Here is a 6991-nt window from a genome sequence, read left to right on the forward strand (position 1 = left end):
AAATGCCCCTCACTCAGGAACCAAAGTATGAGGCTGAGAAGGAAGCTGCGCTGTATTAAAAGTATTTAAGTGTAGCCCTGGTCATAACTAAGTAAATGAACAGAAACCGAGTTAATTCTTTTACCTCCTATGGTAGAAACCTGAACTTCCAACTGAAGTGCAACAAGTGAGCTTTTAGCAACTGAAGTTTAAGAAAAGCTGTGCATGTACTACAGTGAGATCTTTCTATTTAGTTTAAGTAATAAGCTAACTTTTATTTGAAAGAATGCAGCTCCTGACCCCAAATTTGTTTCATGGACCTCTTCTTTTGTAAATAAGACTGTTCTTGTCCGTTCAGCTCCTGCCTAAGTCTCTAAATCACTAAGTTTCCCCTCTCACAAGGGAGCCTGTGGGAAATTGCAAAAATTTGTGTAATTTGCATATCATGAGATGGGTTTGCTATACAGTGGTGCCCCGCAAGACGAATGCCTCGCAAGACGGAAAACCCGCTAGACGAAAGGGTTTTCCGTTTTGCAGGTGCTTCGCAAAACAAATTTCCTATGGGCTTGCTTCGCAAGACGAAAATGTCTTGCGAGTTCCTGCAGGGTTTCTTTCCTTTCCCCTCCCTTTTTCCCAAGCCGCTAAGCCGCTTATCAGCTGATCCGCTAAGCCGCTAAGCCACTTAACAGCTGATCGCTAAGCCGCTTATCAGCTGATCCGCTAAGCCGCTTAACAGCTGATCGCTAAGCCGCTTATCAGCTGATCCGCTAAGCCGCTTATCAGCTGATCCGCTAAGCCGCTTAACAGCTGATCCGCTAAGCCGCTTATCAGCTGATCCGCTAAGCCCGCTAAGCCGCTAATAGCACTAATCCGCTAATGGGCTTGCTTCGCAAGACGAAAAAAACGCAAGACAAAGAGAATCGCGGAATGGATTCTTTTCGTCTTGCGAGGCACCACTGTATTTAATGGGGGGCAGTTAGTGGAGTGAATCCACTCCTTTATTAGTTGATGGTCACTGGTGGGATCCAAGAGCCCAAAGCAGGGTGCATCAATTTTCACATAACTAAAATAAGAAATGGCTAAGGTAAAGGTACCCCTGCCCGTACGGGCCAGTCTTGCCAGACTCTAGGGTTGTGCGCTCATCTCACTCTATAGGCCGGGAGCCAGCGCTGTCCGGAGACACTTCCAGGTCACGTGGCCAGCGTGACAAGCTGCATCTGGCGAGCCAGCGCAGCACACGGAAACGCCGTTTACCATCCCTATTTATCTACTTGCACCAGAAGGTGCTTGCGAACTGCTAGGTTGGCAGGCACTGGGACCGAATGACGGGAGCACACCCCGCCGCGGGGATTCGAACCGCCAACCTTTCGATCGGCAAGTCCTAGGTGCTGAGGCTTTAACCCACAGCGCCACCCGCGTCCCTTAAGAAATGGCTGCCAATGTCCAAATGCCCTCGGCACGTGAGGCTTTTTCTGTGGCCCATCTCTTGTTCGCCATGCACAGCTCCACCTCTGACTTCTCATTCACCTTTCTGTCTCACAGATGGCGGAGGGATTCTGGCAAGACCGCCTCATCCATCTTTTCTTGGTGGCGGGGGAGAAGTGGCGGCTGTGGAACCAGACGAGGTGGGGAGAAGGAGCATTGGGGGGGGGAGAAGAGGCCGGGGGGGTGTAATGAGGTGGGTCTGCTATATTTAATGGGGAGCAGTTGGCGGGGTGAATCCGTCACACATGGGGGGGGAGATAAAGCCTAAACAGGGGTCAACAACCTTTTTCAGCAGGGGGCCGGTCCACCGTCCCTCAGACCTTGTGGGGGGCAGGACTATATTTTGGGGGGGGGGGGGGAATGAACGAATTCCGCAGCCCCACAAATAACCCAGAGATGCATTTTCAATAAAAGGACACATTCCGGATTCACCCCGCCTCCTCCAAGCAGGAAGGGAGCCCCCACTCCTGCAGGGAGGCACTGACCCCTCCCTGGCCCAGCCAGCCCCCCCCCTGCTCTTTCTCATCCTCCCAGAGGGGCTTAGACTGATCCCAGCACTTAGTCCGCATCCTCCAGCCTGACGGACTGAAACTCAACAGGACTAGACTGGGCTCTGGACCCCCAGGAGACTCCTCGGCTATTGCAGCAAACTCAAGTCTGGGGGGATGAAAGCCATGGCTTCCCCACAAAGGGGTGAGCAGCCTTTGCTATAATAATAATAATAATAATAATAATAATAATAATCTATTTGTACCCCGCCTATCTGGCTGGGTTTCCCCAGCCACTCTTGGCGGCTTCCAACAAAATGTTAAAATACTGTAATACATCAAACATTAAAAGCTTCCCTAAAGAGGGCTGCCTTCAGATGTCTTCTAAAAGTCTGGTAGTTGTTGTTCTCTTTGACATGTGTTGGGAGGGCGTTCCACAGGGCGGGCGCCACCACCGAGAAGGCCCTCTGCCTGGTTCCCTGTAACTTGCCTTCTTGCAGTGAGGGAACCACCAGAAGGCCCTCGGTGCTGGACCTCAGTGTCCGGGTAGAATGATGGGGGTGGAGACGCTCCTTCAGGTATACAGGACCGAGGCCGTTTAGGGCTTTAAAGGTCAGCACCAACACTTGGAATTGTGCTCAGAAACGTATTGGGGGCTAATGCAGATCTCTCAGAACCGGTGTTATGTGGTCTCGGCAGCTGCTCCCAGTCACCAGTCTAGCTGCCACATTCTGGATTAGTTGTAGTTTCCAGGTCACCTTCAAAGGTATCCCCACGTAGAGCGCATTGCAGTAGTCCAAGCGGGAGATAACCAGAGCATGCACCACTCTGGTGAGACAGTCTGTGGGCAGGGAGGGTCTCAGCCTGCGCACCAGATGGAGCTGGGAGACAGCTGCTCTGGACACAGAATTGACCTGCACCTCTGTGGACAGCTGTGAGTCCAAAATGACTCCCAGGCTGCACACCTGGTCCTTCAGGGGCACAGTTGCCGCATTCAGGACCAGGGAATCCCCCACACCAGCCCGCTCCCTGTCCCCCAGAAACAGTACTTCTGTCTTGTCAGGATTCAACCTCAATCTGTTAGCCGCCAGTTTGCTGTAAAGGAAGAACAGGGTTGCAGCCCTCCTGCAAAACCGCCCCCCCCGGCTTGCCAGAGAGCAAGGAGGGGGCGCAGGACCCTGGGGGGCACGCATGATCTGAACACGGCCCCCCTGCAGCCCTGGGACCCCCTTCTCCCCCAAAGGGAGGAGAGAGAGAGGAGACTCACCAGATTGCAGCAGGAGCCCCCCAGGCAGCGAAGCTTGCAAAGGAGACGCACCAAACATCCACCGCCCGCCCCCCCTTGCAGGAAGTGACTCGGAGGGAGGGACTTTGGTTCTGGAAGACCCGCCCCCCCTTCTGTCCTCTCCTCTCTAGGAATTCGGCTCAGTTCCTTTTAACCCTTCGCAGGCCGAGCGCCCCCAGCTCATCCCCAGCCCTCTCTCGCTGCGTTTTCTTCCTCCAGAGGCGGAGCGCAGGAGGAGCCCCGCACATTGCTGCCCCCCCCCAGGTGCTGTGTTTTGGGGGATCTGAGCTGGTCTCCCCCTTGGCCAGAAAAAGCTTGCAGACAAGAAGGAACCAGATCCCACGTGCAGCTGAGTCCCGTTCACGGGTCGCCCTTCCCCGCAAGGCTGCGGGCGTGGGGAGTTGAAGGGTGGGGGGGTGAAAGGGGGGTGGGTGTAGGGGGGTCCCACCCCTTCAAGGCAGCGTGCCTCTCCCACCCCCTTCCTTCCTTCAAGTCTCCTGGGGGCCTGATCCTGAACGCCCAGGATGACACCTCTGCCACTGTAATCCACTGGTCTACAGATGCCTCAGAGGGTTGAGACCTTGGGGAGATGCCTGAGGGTCTGAAGTCCCAGGTCCTAGGTAATGGGACCCCTGACCGTTAGGTCCAGTCGTGGCCAACTCTGGGGTTGCGGCACTCATCTTGCTGTATTGGCCAAGGGAGCCGGCGTACAGCTTCCTTGTCATGTGGCCAGCATGACTAAGCCGCTTCTGGCAAACCAGAGCAGCGCACGGAAACGCCGTTTACCTTCCCGCCAGAGCAGTACCAATTTATCTACTTTCACTTTGACATGCTTTCGAACTGCTAGGTGGGCAGGAGCAGGGACCGAGCAATGGGAGCTCACCCTGTTGCGGGGATTCAAACAGCTGACCTTCTGATCGGCAAGTACTAGGCTCTGTGGTTTAACCCACAGCGCCACTCACGTCCCTTTATTGTTAGTAAAAGGTAGGTAAAGGTACCCCTGCCCATACGGGCCAGTCTTGACTCTAGGGTTGTGCGCCCATCTCACTCAAGAGGCCAGGGGCCAGCGCTGTCCGGAGACACTTCCGGGTCACGTGGCCAGCGTGACATCGCTGCTCTGGCGAGCCAGAGCCACACACGGAACGCCGTTTACCTTCCCGCTAGTAAGCGGTCCCTATTTATCTACTTGCACCCGGGGGTTCTTTCGAACTGCTAGGTTGGCAGGCGCTGGGACCGAACAACGGGAGCGCACCCCGCCGCGGGGATTCGAACCGCCGACCTTTCGATCGGCAAGCCCTAGGCGCTGAGGCTTTTACCCACAGCGCCACCCGCGTCCCATTATTGTTAGTAGGTAGGTGTAAAAAGTATTCCCTGGCTGTCTAGTTTCTATCACTTGGTCCAGAGTCAATACACCTGTTTCCATTAAATTCTTCCACAGTATCATCTTTTAAGCAATTTTTTATATAGGGTTTCCCCACAGCGCAAGTTTGGCATGCGAGTATAGATCAACTTTATTTTTATTAGACAATATGTTCCATATCTTTTTTTTTTATAATAATATTTTATTAGGGTTTCCAAAAAGTTAACAACCAACAGAAATCAACAAAAATCACGAAAACAGACAACAAACATCAAAAATCCAAACAAAAAAGCAGAAAAAAGAAAAATACAAAAGAAGAAATTTAACATAAAAAGAACACTCTTTCATACTGATAACTTTCAAAACCTTATTCTCTTTACTTCCACCCGCCTTCCCTTCTTGTATTCTATTTTAAAAATTAATTCAGCAAGATCATTGATTATTCATTTTAAACCTTTATCCCTCCCTTTATAGTCTATTTATCTTAATCGCTAGAAACCCCTTCATTTCATTTTCAGAGCCCTCAGCATTCATAAATTTTACAGTATTTTTGTAGATAGACTTTAAACTTCTTCCAGTCCTCTTCCACCTGCTCCTCTCCTTGATCTCGGATTCTGCCAGTCATTTCTGCCAGTTCCATATAGTCTATTACTTGCATCTGCCATTCTTCCAAGGTGGGTAGATCTTGCATCTTCCAATGCTTTGCAATAAGTATTCTTGCTGCTGCTGTTGCATACATGAAAAAGGTTCTGTCCTTTTTCAGTTCATTATAGATCATTTCCCAGAACGCCTTAATCCTTGGGCACGTCCACCAAAGGTGAAAGAATGTTCCTTCAGTTTCTTTACATTTCCAACACTTATTGTCAGGCAGATGATAAATCTTTGCAAGCTTGACTGGTGTCATGTACCACCTGTAAATCATTTTCATAATATTTTCTCTTAAGGCATTACATGCCGTAAATTTCATACCGGTGGTCCACAACCGTTCCCAGTCAGCAAACATAATATTATGACCAATGTCTTGTGCCCATTTTATCATGGCCGATTTAACCGTTTCATCCTCAGTATTCCATTTCAACAGCAAATCATACATTCTCGACAATATCTTAGCATTGGGTTCTAACAGTTCTGTTTCCAACTTTGATTTTTCCACCTGGAAGCCATTTTTCCTGTCCAAATTATAGGCCTCTCTTACTTGAAAGTAATGTAACCAATCCTGCACCTTATTCTTAAGTTTCTCATAACTCTGCAATTTCCACCTGTCCCTTTCTTGTTCCAAAATTTCCGAATATCTCGGCCATTTAGATTCCATATTAAGCTTTTTCACAGCTTTAGCCTCCATTGGTGACAACCACCTAGGAGTCTTACTTTCCAACAAATCTTTGTACCTAGTCCAGACATTAAATAGTGCTTTCCTGACAATATGATTTTTAAAACCTTTATGAGCTTTAACCTTATCATACCACAAATATGCATGCCACCCAAAAGCATTGTTAAAACCCTCTAAATCTAAAATGTCAGTGTTCTCAAGAAGTAGCCATTCCTTCAGCCAGCAAAAAGCTGCTGCTTCATAATATAACTTAAAGTCTGGCAGGGCAAACCCCCCTCTATTCTTAGTATCAGTAAGGATTTTGTATTTTATTCTGGGCTTTTTGCCCTGCCAGACAAATCTGGAAATTTCTTTTTGCCACTTCTTGAAACAGTCCATCTTGTCAATGATTTGTAACGTCTGAAACAAAAATAACATTCTTGGCAATACATTCATTTTGATAACCGCAATTCTACCCAATAAGGAAAGCTTCAAGTTTGTCCAAATTTCAAGATCTTTTTTCACTTCTGACCAACACTTCTCATAATTATCTTTAAATAGATTAACATTTTTTGAAGTCATATTCACCCCTAGGTACCGTATTTTTTGCTCTATAAGACGCACCAGACCACAAGACGCACCTAGTTTTTGGAGGAGGAAAACAAGAAAAAAAATATTCTGAATCTCAGAAGCCAGAACAGCAAGAGGGATCGCTGCGCAGTGAAAGCAGCAATCCCTCTTGCTGTTCTGGCTTCTGGGATAGCTGTGCAGCCTGCATTCGCTCCATAAGACGCACACACATTTCCCCTTACTTTTTAGGAGGGAAAATGTGAGTCTTATAGAGCAAAAAATACGGTATTTCACTTTTTTCACCAATGATAAACCTGTTTCCCCCTGAAACCTTTCCTTCTCAGTCAATGTTAAATTCTTCTCCAAAACCATAGTTTTCGATTTATTCAATTTAAAACCTGCCACCTGACCAAATTCTTGTATTATTTCCAAAGCTCTTTTAGTACTGGGAATTGGCTCCTGTAATGTCAGTACTAGGTCATCTGCATATGCTTTAAGTTTATACTGTTTAACTC

At 48.6% G+C, this 6991-nt stretch overlaps 1 protein-coding gene across 2 annotated transcripts in view; it reads right to left on the bottom strand.

Annotated features, from left to right (window-relative positions):
- The window catches only part of LOC308459787 (uncharacterized protein), a 41611-nt gene that overhangs the window by 7853 nt on the left and 26767 nt on the right, over positions 1–6991 (bottom strand). The window contains exon 2 of one of the 2 annotated variants that reach the window (XM_080975477.1): positions 1507–1587. The gene's annotated coding sequence lies outside the window, so the exon portion shown is untranslated. Of the gene's footprint in view, positions 1–1506; positions 1588–3219; positions 3646–6991 lie in introns of those variants that run through there. The other variant, XM_080975476.1, reaches the window with a different exon arrangement.

The sequence above is a fragment of the Podarcis pityusensis genome, assembly GCF_964106645.2.
Source record: "Podarcis pityusensis genome assembly, chromosome: 12".
In the NCBI taxonomy this organism is placed as follows: domain Eukaryota; kingdom Metazoa; phylum Chordata; class Lepidosauria; order Squamata; family Lacertidae; genus Podarcis; species Podarcis pityusensis.